Below are 18002 nucleotides of genomic sequence, written 5' to 3' on the forward strand. Positions count from 1 at the left end.
AGATGTATTTCTATCAATTGCTTCCAAAGCTGTTCATAGAAGAAGAAACATCTATTATCTTGGGAAACAACTGAACATTTTATCAAGGTAATATTTTGATCCTTTCTTTTCAGATGGCCCTAAATCAAATATAAGATATTATAAAATACTGCTTATTCAAGTTTAAATAGTATTCTACAATACTTATCTATTGAGTCATTATTTATCCAACTCTTTTTTTTCTGATATGCTACTGGATTTGTCTAGAATTTAAAAAATGAATCTACTATATGAAGTCACCCAGCACTTATATAGTCACAATTCCATTTGAGGCCCTGCAGTTTTTAAAATCAAAACTAGTATCTGAAGTTACTGAAACTCATTACTTTGCAAAGGCTTAAAATAATGCAAATGTGAAAGACCTCATTAAAAATTTAAGCTTTTATATGAGTATTTTTTACTTTTTAGGAGGATACACAGAATAATCAACATTAGATTTTTGCTTTGGCAAGAAATAAAATTGCATAGTCTATTTGACACAGTGCTTTCTAAAACAGCACATTTAACTGTTTTCTGGAGTTAAAATTCTGGGTGATATAATAAAAAAATGACTATTGTTTGGTTTACATATTGCATTGCCTAGACTGGCATTTATATCTATGAATAAAAAATATGGAAAAGAATTTTATATGCATAATTCATTTATCAGCTTATAATAAAAGCATCAAGTGCGAAGAGTTCATTATTTTCAAGTTAACCCAGAAATGGGGATTTTAAACTTTTCATTATACAAATGTACAAATTCTGTTTTGAAAATTCTTACTAGGAATAACAGAGAAAGATTAAAATAGCAGCTATCTCATGTGCTAAGCATTGTCTCTATTTTATTCATGTACCCCGTATGTTGTGGCCTCACAAAATGAAATCATTAGGACACTGTCTCAATCTATGATGTGAGGCCTCCCCGCTCAATTTCAGCTTCTTGTCAGTACTCTTAAGACCTCAATTTTCTTAGAGGATAAGTGGATTTCTCTATATTTTTATAACCTCTCCGAGACATAACATGGTTTCTATATGATTAGAGGAGCCCAATTCCCATAAATTACATTCATAATGCAGCATTTGCTATTAAAGTCTTCCAATTTTCTATTTCTAAAAAGAAATGGTACAGAATATCTCCTAATTCTGCAATTTTCTATCATTAGGATATAATTTTGGCAGTATATATGCACATACACTAAACAGTGAGAAACAAGGGCATATTCTAGAAAATCATATATCTTGCATTCATGTATATGCCTTGCCTCTAAGAAATTGAAAGTAGTTAAAAGAAATGAATTTTTAAAGCCAGAGACAGCAACCTGTAAATTACAGCTATACTTTTTTGTTAAAGAGGTGAAGTATGCAATCTACAGAATAAGAAAGTAGCTCTCTGTAATTATTGAAAGAGAAAGGAGCATTCCGAATGTATTTTTTACTACCACTACAGGGAGGTCTTTGTTTTTCATTATAAGATGAGAAAAAGATTATGTTTGACCAAAACTTCCCATGTTTGTTTATTTTTATTCATTTGATTGTATTAAGTAATAGTAAGCCTGATTTATTCATTACCCTTTACATAACATACAGGCTATGTAAATTAACCCACTAAATCTTACAACATCAGGAGGTGTTCTTTACCATCTCACAGATAAGGAAATGGGAATGGGGAGGTTAGGTAGCTTGCCACAGATCACAGAGGGAAGACCTGGGTTAATATTGTGCTTTGTTACCTTTAGAGGTAGCCTTTGAACCTAGAGGGGCTCCATGTCACACATGTCGACAGCTATCTGATTAGCTGCCTAGAGTCCACACACCCAGAATGTCCCATGACTAACCATTGCTTGCTTTCTCTGACTCAATCTCCAATTGCTACACTGTTCACCAAGCTAGGAGAAAAATAGTTCCGTTGGTAACAAAACAGTTACCCACAAGCTTATCCATTGTAAATCATTCAATTTAAACATCCACTTTTTGCCATTTCAAGTATTGAAAGAAAAGTCTTTTCTCCTTCTCAGAGGAAAAAGAAATTGAGTGAAGGTAGGATTAGGATATCTGTCTTTCTTTTTAAATTAATTGCCAATTTCTTCACTGTTGCCCTTATTACTGGTTGCTCTCTGACTAGAGCTGTTTAAAACAAGAAGAATGCTACTAGTTACAAAGTTTCCATTTGAGCAAATTGGCAGGTAGGTGCAAAAAGCTTGTTTTATTTGGGGAAGCTATTCATTGATGCAGAGAAAATCTCTTTTCAATCAAGGACCAGAATATTGAGGCACAACCTGAATCTACAATGGATTTATACAGAGAGAAATCAGGTCTATTGGTAGCATTTAATGCAGGTCAAGAAAGAACAAACATTTGGAAGAAAAAGTCATGTTGTTTTCTAGACAATGTTAGCTCATCATCTATTAATAAGAGCCAGGCTTAAGTAAGCTTATGTTTTGGGAGCTTATTTTATTCTCTTTGAAAAACTCATGAGTATTATTAGTTCTTATTTTACAGATAAGGAAAGTGGAGTTAAGAAAATTTAGGTGCTTTATCAAAAAATTATTTGCAAGTTATGGGCCCAAGATGGGAATCGAAAGAATTTAATTTCATAGTCCATCTTCTCAATCATTTTGCTACTCTGCATTCACCACATGGTATACAAGTGATAAGGCTTAGTAATCTCTTCCTACAAAATGGCAAGTTTTGCATTATGGGTAACTAAATTTATAAGTCACAACTTATGTTGACATTATATTGTTTAGAGAATGCATGGTTTTAAATTGGGTAGTATACCAAGACTTTCAAATCTGAACATCTGACAAGTATTTTGAAACTATTTGAGTATAAAGAAAACATTTTATTAAATGCATGAACTATATATGGTTATGAAGCAAAGGTAACTTCCCCCAAATATCATCTAATATCACTATGATCCTTTACATTTGTAGAATCTTTTCATTTTAGATACTGTAACATTGATCTAATAGATAAACTATAAAACTTAGAACTACAAATTCTAACCTGGGGTTAGAAACATTTTTCAACTTTTTCAGCCTTGGATGCTTTGTTCATAAAATGGGAATATTCAGCAGCCACTATATTAAGTGAATAATAATACTTATTATAATGTCTTCTTATATCAGAATTTTCTTTAGAGTTCTAAGAGTGAAAACATGCTGTAAACACACAAAATTATATCCAAGAATTGGATAGTATTATTTGTCAATTTCAGAGACTGCTTCCTGCCTTCTCTACTAAAATGTCTCAAACGCATTTTATATTTAATAAGACCAACATTAAACTGATCCATTCTCCATGTTCCGCATCACAGAAATTGGTGCAACCAAGTACTCTGTACGCAGTCTAGAACCCTGAGCTTTATCCTTGTGACCACCCTTAAGTTACTTGTCATATCTTATCCATCACAAAGTTTCTTAAATGTACCCAGGTAACTCTCAAAGCCATCCATTTCCCACCATAACTACTTCCTCCATCATTTCTGACTTGACACTTGCAGTAACTCCTGGAGCCCTCATGTTTTCTCTTGCCTACCTCCACTTTGTTCTCTAGTTTGCAGCCAAAGTGAAATTTTAAAATTACAAAAGTAACCAACTCTCCTCCATGTCTAAAACCCTATGGTAGTTTCCCACTGACCTTAGGGTAATAATCAAATCCATGACTCTGCCTGACCACCATCCTCCATCCCTCTCAGTCCACCTACACTTCAGGCTGCTCCTCAAATAAGGTCCAGATGTCAACAATTTTGGAATGGCTGCAGAACTACCCCATACCACCTCTCCTCATGTCTTAGACACATCGTGTTGATTTCTTTTTCTGGAATTTTCTTACTTCTTTTTCACTTGAATGATTTCTATGGATCCTCAAAATCTACTTGTTGACATTTTTAGGGAGGCTTTTTCAACCCCTTGAACGAGGTTAGACCCATCTGCTAGTGAAAATCTAGTCTAATACCTTTTCATTTCCTTCTGAAAATAGTCATGACATGTAAGTTGTTGTTTTGTGTTTTTTGGTTTTTGGTTTTTTTGGAGATTTGTCTGTCTTGTTCACAGTTGTAACTCTAGAGTTTAGAGCAGGTCATACATAAATACCTGGACAGTCAAAAGTGAACTGTTAGATGTAACAGAGAAATGAATGAATAAAATAACATTAATCATTCAGTTGACTAGAACAGAAATCAATATATTTTATCTTGAAACCCATTGAGAGAACTAAACATTTGCTTTGGTTGCTACTCTAATGTGTCTAGTATATTTGTCTCAGATAAAGTTTGAGAACAGGACCTTATTTCCTTGTCTTTATGCTGAGACCCTAGAATATACTGAAAACATGCTAAGAGCTACACAGATGTTGGTAGATATAAGGGGAGGGGTGAGACTGTTTGCTAAACTGTAAAAGATTTCAAATAAAACACAGATAATGTAATCAGATGACAGTTTGTTGCCTGCTTCAGAGAATACACTTGGAGCACCAATAGTTATTCCAAGGATGCCTCCAACTTTTAAGATACCCAAAGATCCTTTTGTAAAAATGATATTCATGGTGACAAAAACTTTATCTAAACTGTTTTCAGCAATGACAAATATTTTACCTTCATGTGTACCTTTGATGTTTTTAAGCCATCCAAATTTAAGAGCTACACATGGTGAAGATAATTGCATGGGTGAAATCTTGTTTTAGAGCTTGAGGGAGGGGAAAAGAAAAATAATGAAATAATTTCTCAGATGAGTCTTATACTCTCCAAGAACAATCTTTAAAGACTTTTAAAAAACATTTAAAGCAATGGAATAGGAAGACTTCAAATGGCACTGTTAATTTTCTCGCCAAGGGATAGGTATATTTATTTAAAAATCAATCTCTGGACCAAGTACACTACTGCTAAGCTCCAAAACATATTTGCTTCATTCTGGGATCTACTATTTTAAGTTTGAGTAAGTAGTCCTTGAGCCTCACTTCTAATTCTCCAGTTGTTCTCTTGATTTATGACTTTATTTATTTGCTGATTTACTCACTTATTCATATTTTTCTCTTATTTAACAAATACTTAGTGGTCATAAATTATCTGTTAGAGAAGAGATCTATAAGAATGCCCTAAATAAATCTTGGCTTGTGAGGTGGGAATCAGGGCAAGGTCTAAGATTGTAACCACAGACAGCAGAAGTCATGGTGCATAAGGGCATTATTGAAGTTTAGTTAAAGGAAGAACTCAAACTAGCTGCAAAATCCTTTTTGCTATTATGTAATAAGCACTCTTCTTTATAATGAAATATTTATGTTTGCATGAGAGAGTCTAAAGCATGTTTCTTTGTATTTTAATAATGCTTCATGGGCTATGTTTGCTGTGAATGCTGTTATTTTTTGCATAATTAAGTAATGAAGCAATTAGCACAGCAGGCACATGTCAACTAGATAGTGGTTAAAATTGTGATTAACTAGAGTTTTTACTCTCTTTGCCAATATTCTGCTTCTTGCCAAATGAAGCTGCACTTTTTTTTCACTCTGAAGAGACTGAGTTCCCACATATTTGAAGCTTTACTGGCATAATAATATAATTAAATGAGTCTCAGTGAAATGTCTTGATGGCATGAATGCATGCATAGAAGAGCTGTTTGTGAAAATCTGTGAAGTAAACTACTAAGAACATCATTTAGGTTAAAAACACACATGGACCCTGGCCGATTGGCTCAGTGGTATAGCATCGGCCTGGCGTGCAGGAGTCCTGGGTTCGATTCTTGGCCAGGGCACACAGGAGAAGCACCCATCCGCTTCCCTACCCTTTCCCCTCTCCTTTCTCTCTATCTCTATCTTCTCCTCCCACAACCAAGGCTCCATTGGAGCAAAAGTTGGCCCGGGAACTGAGGATGCCTCCATGACCTCTGCCCCAGGTGCTAGAATGGCTCTGGTTACAACAGAGTGACACCCCAGATGGGCAGATCATCACCCCCTACTGGGCATGCTGGGTGGATCCCAGTCAGTTGCATGCAGGAGTCTGTCTCTCTGTCTTCCCACTTCTCACTTCAGAAAAATACATAACCAAAAAAAAAAAAAATACATGGAGGAAGAAGCATTTTGCAGAGTATTTCATTGGTAGATTACTCCTCTACCATCCACCAGGTATTAGCACCGCTTCTCAACTCTTTGACACTGTGCCCGTGATTCCTTGGGCCAACTGACAATCCTCTACAGTCAGGGACTTGGAGAACTATGAGTAAGAAAACTGACACTTACAAATTTCACCTTTGTGACTCCATATGGAAACCCACTATAGAGAGAAGACAGTTCATCCAGACTCCAGACCCACCACGGAATGTCACTCAACATGCATTCATTGAGGACCCGTCCTGTGCCAGCACTTGGCTTTATTCTCTGTGCCGGAAGTAAGACATGGGGTCTGTCCTGGAGGAATACACAGTCTAGACTGAGGGATAACTCAGTTTGATTCATTGTTAAATCACAATACTGTATGAACTCAGAAAGGCTTCTTTTCTTGCTCACTTCTTTCCTTTTATTTTTCACTTTCCAACAAGTATTTATTATTGGTGAAGCCATGATTCAGGATCCCAGGGTGGGAGGTACCCAAGTCCACATTCACTTCCTTGGGAGAAGGATGGAGGACAGAGGACAGATGGGGTGCAGCCAGTCTAGATATTCCCAGGAAACATGCCTTCTGCCCTGAGGTTGTCCCAGACTGACACCCAGGAAATGAGTCCAAGGGACTTATATACACCCTGGTACTATTCGCACATGGAAATATCACCCCCATTAGCATTCGTTGCCTTCACTTAGTGTTGGAGTTCCAGGTAGCTCTGCCAACAGTTCTTGGACTGGTTCTGGTTGGGCTGTTAAAAGGGTCTGTCTGGTATTTCTTGATTTTGGTCTTAATGTCTTCTGCCACTTTGCTGACACTTAACAATGCCTCTGACGCCATTCACAGCTCAGTGTGACCCTGTCCGTTTCTGATAAAAGCATTAACCTAAGGCCACAATTTCTCTAGCAAATACAGTGCCTATTTTGTATGTGGACAAGTAGGTTAACTTGAGTTTATTGCTGTGTAGGTGAAAAAGGAACCCATGTATGGTGCATTTCTACTGAGTCAGAGTTGGGATGATTGAAGAGGTTGGTCCTGAGTTATGATAACAATCCCAGAGTTCTAGGATCTAATGTGAAGAGATTGGTTCCTGGATGGCTTTTGCCGAGAGTTTGAAAATGACAACCCAGTGGGAAACATGTATCAAAGCAAAAAGAAAGTATAAAAACCAGGCACTGGGTGGTAACCATTTTCCAAGAACACAAACACCACTGGCATGGGAAACAGTAATGAGAAACCAGGACAAAATACATTAAAATTGAAATGTTAGATTATATTGCCTTAAGTGGTAGAGAAGAAATAAAGTGACTGGAGTAAAGTCAAGGTCAGAGCCAAAGGTCTGACAGGTAAATTTAGCATGAAGGTCTTCCCTCAGCATTCCTTAGACCCAGACTGGAAAAAGACCTTTTCTACATGTTCAAGTGCTGTTTTCATCTTTTCCATTTCACTGTTTAAGTCTGAAAAGGGATATGAAGTGTTAAAACACCTCTCCAATGTAGACTGTCCGTGGTTAACACTCTGAGCTTCCAGGTAGTGTGATCCGCAAGACACACAGAACAAAAAGCCAACTGAGAGGCAGATGCATTTGTATCATAACTTTGAGATAACCCCTACATGTGCCTCTAGGGATGGGACCAGTTCCATTATAGATGCAGGAGAAAACTAATTTGCAAAAAGGAGACATTTTCCTGACATTCAGAGAAGGATTTTGATTTTCTACCTGTTGAGTAGCTATTCACTTTACCAATTTTTAAGCTTATTCTCTCGAGGTTAGATTTCATCTAGATCCTAAAAGAATCCTTTGGATGGAATTATATTACCCCGTAGGAAAGGAGTAAAGATGATATGTGTATAGATGTCAGTGTGATGACAAATAATTTCTTCCCTAAGATTTTGAGAATAATAGGTCCCATTTGTAAACAGTGTGTTCCTACTGAGGACACTTACATACCTCCCTCTACTTCAAAATAGAAAGTTCTCTCTGGAAATCAAAAGACTACTTGCACCCAGCAGGTGCCTCCTACATGTTTTAGGCTTGTATAGAAATGAAAGAGACCATTAAGAGTGTTAAAGATGTGTAGATTATTTAAAGTAATACCTACTGTTGGGAGAGAGGGCTGACAGTGTGTGTGTGTGTGTGTGTGTGTGTGTGTGTGTGTGTGTATTTGTGGAGAGTGACTTTATAAAAGCAAAAACAAAAATATAGACATTGTCGCTTTGCCCAATTTCTCTTTAGTGATAGTCCACTGAGAGTGTTTTTAAGCTCATTTTCCCAGAATGAACTTCATAGAACAGTTTTCCTTTGGTGCCTCATTTATACCTGAGAGCACTCCAGATGCTAGCATGCACATGCACACACACCTTGGTATTACTGACTGAAGCCTGGAGAGAGAGCTACCACAATAGCTTTGATGGTGTTTATCTCGGGAAGAGATCTCCTACTTGGCAGTAGAAGATCAAACATTTACCTTTTTTTTTTTTTTTTTTTTTTTACAGAGGAAATGAAAAAGAATAATCTCAAAGGCAGCAGACTCAGGAAACCTTCTTTTATAGTGGGATCTTAGGGAACTACTCCTTTCCATATAATATATTCTAAGTAACAGACAGCAAAGCTTAAGAACGAAGAGTTAAGTTGGTCCTTTGGAGTGAATAGATGATTCCGTACAAAAGATACAAGGGGTACAACTCCAGTGTCTGGCCTTTCACTTTAAAATATGATACTTCCAGCTCTAACAGAGATTGATGCAAATCTGCACCAAGGGAAAAAATCTGTATCCACCTCATTCTTCCCAATGCTGCTGGTCATTTAAAACACCATGAGCACAGTGGTTTCTTTATAGATTCATGTCAATACTTGCTTAATGTGCTGAATTATTAGACAAGGTCCAATCCAACTCAAGATACAGGAAATATAAGCAAATTTTATTCTAGTCTTCAGTAGCAGATAAGAGTAATGAATGTTTCTAATCCACCTCATCTATCCTTAAAACTGACAATTTTGTGTGCCTCGTTTGATTATGTGTTTGGCTGTGAAGGAAATTATTTTGCCTGAACTAGGAAGTGCCGCCTCTGGGAACAAATGCTTCCACAAACAGGTTTAACTATCCCCAGGACTGAGGTCCCTGTTGAAGCCTTAGGATCACTAATATCCCATTTTATATCATTACAAATACATTTTACCTAATAATCTGAATAGTGATTATTATTACAGAAAGAAAGGTAGAGGTTGCATAGAACTCTCAGCCACACATCTGCATCACACTACTTCCGACACATTCATATTTTAGACTTATGGATATTTTAAATGTAGCTTTTTTAATAACATTGAATGCTTTCAAAGATTGATTATTCAGCAATATTTCTTCTTTCCCTCTGTGGTTTTAGCCTACCCTGCGAAGTATGTTGATGAAAAGTCCTGTGATATATTGAGCCTTCACTGAAATTTATTGTCCTTTTTAGGTGACACATATAAATACCCTAAATGAAATGTTGGCACCACCATCGAAGTACTAAAAAATGTCATCATTCCTCTTCAGAAATTTCATATTTTACGTGTGTTTGATGTTAATGTGAATGTTATATTTGGATTTAATATATATATGGTAAGAAGAAAAGTAAATGTCTATAGGCTTCTGGAACTGTTTCATTAAATAGTTGTGTTGAATAAAAATGCCTCATAAACGTAAGAGGCCTTGTATAAATCTTATTTATCAACATTATATAGCTCCACATTTTTAAATGATTTATATTTATATAAATGTATATTTCCATAGAGAACAGGCTAAAGTTCTAAGGCAAATTCTTCAGAAATGTGTCCTAAGAGGAAAAGTTCTACGCTAGTTGTTTTGGGAAATTTGGTTATTATTATCAATAATATGATAGCTCCCGGTGTAAACCTTTCTTTTGGCTCCTTGTTCTGACAAATATCATTCAGACATTGGAGAGATCAGCTGGGGACCAGGTTGATGATATGATTTTCATTTCTTGCTACATGGGCTACACGTCTCCTAGGAAGACTGCGGAGTGAAGACAAGGGAAAGAGGTAGTGGAGGAATGATATTTTCTACAAACAGTATCGGGCAATTACCCAGAGAGTTACAATGGAATCCGATTGAAGTCCTCAGGGTGTCCTGTGGGCCAGCTGCTTCGTTAACCCAGCAGATCCAATTACCTACACTCTGTAGATTTGGCATCAGCTCATTCAGGGGCTGTCTCTTGGCAGCCCCAGTTAATCCCGTAATGCTGAACTCAAGGAGAACACAGGGGGGAAATGAAATGAGATTGTCTCTTTGGCTGCTCCGAAAGGCCCCGGTGCTCTCCAGATTCCCTAGAGACAAGCAGACAAGCTTTCCATCCAAGCTTTCCCTCCACTGGCATGCTTTTAGAGACCAAAATAATCTGTGACCTTGTACAAATCACATGGATAATAGAAAGTTTCTCCCAATATCTGCCTCTCTTTTCCTCAAGGCACCTGAGTCCCACTGACTTTAATTGGACTTATGCATGGTCACCCCAGGAGAAATGCCCCCCAGATGCAATGGACTGATGGATAAAACTTCAAAGTGCCATTGCATAATACCCATGCAATGACATGAAATGTAATAAGACACTATTCATGTCATTGTTATATCACTGAACTAGATGATTGTTTTAATGTGAGGATCTTTTTAAAACTTTTCTGAGAATTTTTCTTTTTCTTTTTTCAGCACATTTCATACTTAAAAATCTAATTAGTATAAAAAATTTTCTGGAAAGAATAGCCAGTGTTCTGTGTTATAAAGCATAAAGATAAAAGATAAAGAAAATGAAAGAAAAGAATAACACGCACTGTCATACCTACCTGCTAACACGTTTCCTGAAAACCAGCCATTGTCACTCCTTGTAAGATGAGCTCTTAGAACTTCCTTGTCCTCGTGGGTGCTGGGGTTTGATGCTTAGTTTAAGTTTATACAAAAATATTATCTTCAGAATCTAATTAAAATACTTCTGGAGTTTTGCTGTGGAAGCCTCTTTTTTTTTTTTTTTTTTGTATTTTTCTGAAGTTGGAAACGGGGAGGCAGTCAGACAGACTCCCGCATCTGCCTGACCAGGATCCACCCAGCATGCCCACCAGGGGGCGATGCTCTGCCTATCTGGGGCATCACTCTGTTGCAACCAGAGCCGTCCTCAGCGCCTGGGCCAACTTTGCTCCAATGGGGCCTTGGCTGCAGGAGGAGTTGAGAGAGACAGAGAGGAAGGAGAGGGGGAGGGGTGGAGAAGCAGATGGGCGCTTCTCCTGTGTGCCCTGGCTGGAAATCGAACCTGAGACTCCTGAATGCCAGGCTGACGCTCTACCACTGAGCCAATCAACCAGGGCCTGGAAGCCTCTTTCTAAAGTGCTTTATTTTCTCTATATTCTTATGAGAGCTGCTCTTACCCTTTTTTCTTTTTTCTTTTTAATCTTTTCCCTATTATATCACAAATACATCCCAGGATCAAAGATATTGGTATTGCCCTCAAAGAGAATTCTGTATCCAGAACTTTCTATATATTTAAAACATAAACTTCATTGTATAAAAATTTTATTATAGGCCCTGGCTGGTTGGCTCAGTGGTAGAGCGTTGGCCTGGTGTGCAGGAGTCCCGGGTTCGATTCCTGGCCAGGGCACACAGGAGAAGTGCCCATCTGCTTCTCCACCCCTCCTCCTCTCCTTCCTCTCTGTCTCTCTCTTCCCCTCCTGCAGCCAAGGCTTCATTGGAGCAAAGTTGGCCTGGGCGCTGAGGATGGGCCCATGGCCTCTGCCTCAGGCGCTAGAATGGCTCTGGTTGCAACAGAGCAACGCCCCAGATGGGCAGAACATTGCCTCCTGGTGGGCATGCCCAGTGGATCCCAGTCGGGCACATGCGAAAGTCTGTCTGGCTGCCTCCCCGTTTCCAACATCAGAAAAATACAAAAAAAAAGTATTATATAACATATAATTTATAATATTTATATATACAATTTTTTAGTTTTATAAAACATTCCCTTATATAAATGTTTAATGATATGAAATACATTTCATGGCTTTTGTGAAATACTTTAAAGAGAAATAAAGATGTGTCAGTGCAGTTGAAGGGATTAATTTTCTGTTAGATAGTCTACCTCTTTAAGCAGGAATAATAATTTATTATATCAGTGAAACTTTAGAAACTACTGCAAAATTTAAATAACATTTTCACATGATTATCTATTTAAATCTAACTATTTCTCTATGAAGTAGTCAATTGTAGATGAAACAACTGTATTTCCAAGAGGTTAAGGAATTTGCCAAGATTACACCTCTGTAAAACAAAACAACTAAGAATTTAATCATATCTTTTGAATACCAGAATCACATGCTTTTTTCCACAATAAGTGTCAGAAATTTTTTAATGTATTTTTCTACTCTACAACAATAACATCTAATATATGGTGCTCTTCGGGTTCAAGAGCGTGTCATTGCATAAGATATGTCACAAAATCGTTCCAGGTGAAATGGGACCAAGTTCTGCATGTAGTAGATGTGGGGTGAAAAGTTCACTAATTAAAGGAATGACAAAATTAGAGCAACAAATATTGGAATCTTTCACCAAACAAGGCGAGACCTTATAAAGCCAGTCTGTTATTACACATACCAATATTTTTTGTCCCTAAGCAAAGAACTGAGAATATTAATTTTCACCTTGTGAGTGACATTATTATAATAAGAATAAAATGTAAAAGTGGGCTCCGTATATAGGTTGCACTTTCTATACCTCAACATAGAATAAGAAATATTTTAATTTGTGGAGTTAACTTCATTATATGGTTTATGTTTCCATATTTTTCTCAAAATTATTAACTTAGAAGTATATAATACTCAACTATAAAAGCAATCTCTGTTGCCATGGGTGTGCATGATTTGATCAAAGTAATAGAAAGCTATATCTTAAACTATATAGTGTTTCATTTTAAATATATCTATGGGTGGTCTTTAGGAAAATAAATGGCTCACACTATTTCAGAATTTGGGGGAATCATTCTATCACATTAGAAGCCAAAGTCCCTTTAAAGACCAATCATGCTTATAACCTGATAAATACGAACAATAATTTCTTTCAAAAATTGATTTTAAATATACTTCTTAATCTATATTATACACACACAGCACACTACAAAATTGTTAATTGTGCAAGAATCTTTACATACATTAACTGTGAGTGAAACAAAAATAATTACTACCTACTTTCAAAAATAGAGAATGTTTCCATGGTATATTTATTTTTAATGATATGAATGCAAGAAATATTTAAAATAAAATACTTTATTGTATAATCTTATTATTTTTATATGTTATTATTATTAGCTATTTTCAGGGCATAGTCTAGGAAAAACATATGTTATCTAGGTTTATTTCCTGATACTATCCTACTAAAAGTCATCTCAAAGTGAACTTCGATGAACGTATATATGTTTTTAAAGTGAGATATATTCAAAGATTGACTAACTTATGTCCTAGTTCATAAGAAACAGAATGAAAAATTCATAAGGGTGTTTGAGAATGTAGGGTAATAGTTAAAGGTTAGGACAGAATTTCAGAATAGTATATATAAAGAGAGTATGATGAGAATATCAGATGACCACTATACAGTATGTGAGAAAGCTATCTGTATCAGGGACATTCTGTTTTAGCACTACTGGGATAGTATTAGTCAGATACTAGAATTTAGTTCATTTCTGAGGCCCAGATATTAAAGGTTCTATTACCAAACCAAATTTGACCATTCTAGAAAGGTAGATACTATAAATAATATAACTGTTAACTTTACCAAGAAAACTGTTAATATAAATGATTTAAAAATCAATTTCCAAACTTCTAGAAAAGAACAAAATACCAGAAATGGCCATTTTTAATTATTTTTATTTATTTATTTATTTTAGAGGAGAGAGAAAGAGAGAGAGAGAGAGAGAAGGGGGGGAGGAGCAGGAAGCTTCAACTCCCATATGTGACTTGACCGGGCAAGCCCAGGGTTTTGAACCGGCAACCTCAGCATTTCAGGTCAACGCTTTATCCACTGTGCCACCACAGGTCAGGCTAAATTTTAATTATTTTTATTTATTTATTTAGAAATGGCCATTTTTAATTTCTATAATACTTTATGTTTGTATAAAATATATCAAAGCAAAGAAATTATTAGCAAAGATTTTATTTCTGGTCTAGATGACAGCATCCAGATTTGTCTCAACTAAACTAAATGTCTCTTATGGTCAGAAAATGTTTGTCTTTCCACAATGAGAGGGATATGCATATCACAGCAAATAACTTAATTTTATTACGGCTATAAGTTCTGTTTACTGGAAAACACTCATTTCTGTCAGAAGCCAGCTCCTATATTTGGAAGTTAATTTAGAATACTTTTGCTTAAAATCAAGACCTTCTACAGAAACCTTTTTTTAAAATTTTTTTTATTTATTTATTATGGGGGGGAGAGAGAGAGAGAGAAAGAAAGAGAGAGAAGGGGGTAGGAGCAGAAAGCATCAACTCCCATATGTGCCTTGACCAGGCAAGCCCAGCGTTTTGAACCGGCAACCTCAGCGTTTCCAGGTTGATGCTTTATCCACTGCGCCACCACAGGTCAGGCCAGAAACCTTTTGTGTGTCTAATATATACCCCTTCTCCTAATACATCCTAAACTAAAAATAACTTGTCAATAATTCTTCTAAATGCTAACAGTTGTGTTTGCTGGCTGAGATTTGGTCTTGTCTAAATGTCTAAGTTAAAATCAGACTTATTTTGGTCACATTGGTATAACCAGTTGTTAACATTATCTGAAAAGGGAGAGAAAAGGAATAGTTATTCTGTTCTCTGGGTTGCTAGTTTGTTTTTCTCCTACGAAGTTGTTCTTCCTCTCTGTAGACATTGTCTATGTCCTATGACTTCCCTGAATCTCTCTCTTCCTCCTGCAGTGATCTGCTTTGAGAAGGGAGTTTGTTATATGCTGTTAAATGGCTCTGGAAATTGGTTTAGTAAAAACAGGTACAAGTTTAGAAATAGTTCCAGACTTCCTAACTGACTGAAGAGATTAAACAGAACTGTAGCCCTGTGCCCACGGCTATAAAAGTTTTCTTATAGGCTGGTCATGCAATAAATGGCACGTTAAAGTTGGGTTTCATTTTCAGTGGCCAGATATCTTAGTGTTTATTTGTATAGTAGACATGTAGCATGTTCCAGTTTTCCTCTCCTTTAGGAAGGATCGGAGGTGAGAAAGCAGACTTGTGTTGTCAGCACCCACCAGCAGGATCTGTAGTCTTGTAGATTTTTATGAAGGTCTGGACTAGGAAATCATTTCACCTCAGAGAGATGAAAATATAGCACTAGGAATTTTAGCAGATCTGCTGAAATTATTTTCCAGTCCAAACCTTTCCCTATGGTTATCTGACCTAAGATTTTCCGGCAACCATATGTGGTACATTTAATACAGCCCAGTACCAAGATTCTCTCTTTCTAAGTGAACAATGAAAAGAAACTTGAAAAGCATTCGCCACACAACAGCCACACTATGGGCTCAGCATCTTTGATCTCCATAGCCTGACTCCTGACTCATTCCTCTTCTTCCATGATAGCGCCTTTCCCCCTTTTCCCAATAGCTCAGAATTGTTTCACTCTGAGATGCAATCATGACCGAAGACATCTTACTTAAAAATAATCTCTCTATTGGAGATTTTGTCAATTATGACACTTAATATGAAATATCTGTCCTTCAGTTTTATTAATATTTATTGTGATTTGTGTCGACTATCTTTACATTTGTTTTGTATGAAGTCAGATTTCTCATTAACCTTCTTTCTGATTTCTTTCCCTACTTACATGTAGTGAAAGACCTTCCCCACTCCAAGATATATAAATCGTCACACAGCTTCCATTTTATGGGGGAGCAGAAACCTAGAGACTCAGTTTCTAAATGAAGAAGCTATTTTGAACAAAATTCAAGGCAGTTTACAGCAATCCTACCTGTGCGGAAAAGAGGAATTTTGTTTTTGTCTCAGCAAAGAGATTCAGCACAGAATGACTGTAAATCATAAGAAAAGTGCATTTTCCATTAACTAAAATAAAGGCTCACTTTGGTTTTTTATCCTTCCCTCTTAAGTTTATTTCTAAAAGTGTATTTGATCTTACAGAAAGAAAACTCGAAGAGCCATTTTTTTCCTTAGACTTTCAGGGCTTTTTCTCTGATACACAGAGTTTTAAGAAATGGCCTAAATGATAGTGTTCACTGAAAATGATGTTAAGCTGAGAATATTTATTTCATCTGAAGCATCATGAAGTCTTAATCTCTATACTACTACATATTGAACTTGACTTCTAGTATGACTTGAGTTTTTTTCTGTTGTTAGCACTACTCTTATACACAGTGACGCTATACATAGTGACTCTCCCCACTGATGAACTAGACAGTGGTACCTTGACACACAAGTTTAATTTGTTTCATGGCTGAGCTCGTGACTCAATTTGCTTTTGTGTCAAATTGAATTTCCCCATTTAAATTATTGGGAATGCAATTAATTTGTTCCAGACCCAGAACCACACAAATTTTTTGTTTTACATGCTTTTAAATAAGAAAATGTACTTTATAAATAACAAATACATATAGATATACATAATAAGAGAGAATGTAAAGAAATAAACTGGCTTATGAAGTGTATTTACCTTCAAGGTCAGGTGAAGATGCTGGCAGAGGGGGAGAAGACATTAGCATAACAATGGCCCTTCCTAAGCAGGAAAGTAATAAGCAATTTCAAACACAGCTGCTCAGCACCATTTTTAACAATAAAAGTAAGCAAACTCAAAAAACACAAATTTTACAAACTCATTTGCCCAACATTCCACCCCTTTTACTCACTTTGCAGTTCACACCACAGGTATTCCTGTGCAAAGAATTAGGTACATCACACAAAAATAATTATAGCAACAGCATAAGTCATACCATTTTAACCAGACCTGCTCCCCCCTCCATCAGGGTCTCTCATATTGTCCAAAAGCCACATATCTATCCAACAAGAGAGCTGGTGCCCCCCTCTGGTTGCAGCCCAAGAGTCAGTTCACACACATGGGGCCTCAAGCCTTCCCCCTCAACCCTGCCGTCCTGGCAGCTCTTAAGTTGCTGTCCCAATGGGGAGCACATGGCAATGGCGGCCAACATTTCCACCTCTGCTCCAGAGAGCATGCTGCCATCCACCCCTGTGTCCCATAATCATAGCAAACCTACCAGGGCTTAGTAGGTACTCTTTGCCACTGGGCTTTTACCTTCTGGAGTTTTCGGATGGCAACTTTAGCCCCATTCTCCTCATCCTCAGAAGAGGAGCTGGAAATGCCTGCTCCTGCTGACTCAGAGCCACTCCACCAGAATGGCTCCAGCTTAGTCTCCTGCAGCTGCCAGCTCTCCACAACTTCCAGGGCAAACTGCAAATCACAAACCTGTAATTTCTTCTCCAGAGACTACTCCATTTCTAGGTGTAACTCGCAAACCCAGTAGGCCTCCTTCCCCAGCATTTGTTCCAGCTCCAGGATCTGCATCTCTTTCTCCCATGGCCATTCCAACTCCTTTCACTCCTCAGTTAGTAGGCCTCAGGCAAGCTCTTGCACAGAGCTCCCAGTTTTCTCGGCAAGGCTGTAAAAATCAGCCAGCCCATGGTCCTCAAAAGGACAGCCATGGGGAACCATAGCAACAAGCAGTCCTCTAACCCACCCCTCAAGGGTGGTGATGGCTCCATACTGATCTGATCTGAATCCTGCCGCAAACTATGCCAAATGTATGGCCAGTAGTCACGGCCGTCATGGCCGTACACATGGAGGTTCCCATTAGATTTAGGCAGATGGTAAAGAAACAGTGGACCAAAAAATGGTGGGCCATTC

The 18002-nt window shown here is 37.2% G+C and overlaps 1 protein-coding gene and 1 pseudogene across 1 annotated transcript in view; one reads left to right on the forward strand and one right to left on the reverse strand.

Annotated features, from left to right (window-relative positions):
• KCND2 (potassium voltage-gated channel subfamily D member 2) overlaps positions 1–18002 on the forward strand; it is a 544708-nt gene that overhangs the window by 413258 nt on the left and 113448 nt on the right. The gene's annotated exons all lie outside the window — the stretch shown is intronic.
• Positions 6666–6952, reverse strand: LOC136324470 (cytochrome c oxidase subunit 6B1-like; annotated as a pseudogene).

Source organism: Saccopteryx bilineata, chromosome 2 (assembly GCF_036850765.1).
Source record: "Saccopteryx bilineata isolate mSacBil1 chromosome 2, mSacBil1_pri_phased_curated, whole genome shotgun sequence".
NCBI classification, from domain to species: domain Eukaryota; kingdom Metazoa; phylum Chordata; class Mammalia; order Chiroptera; family Emballonuridae; genus Saccopteryx; species Saccopteryx bilineata.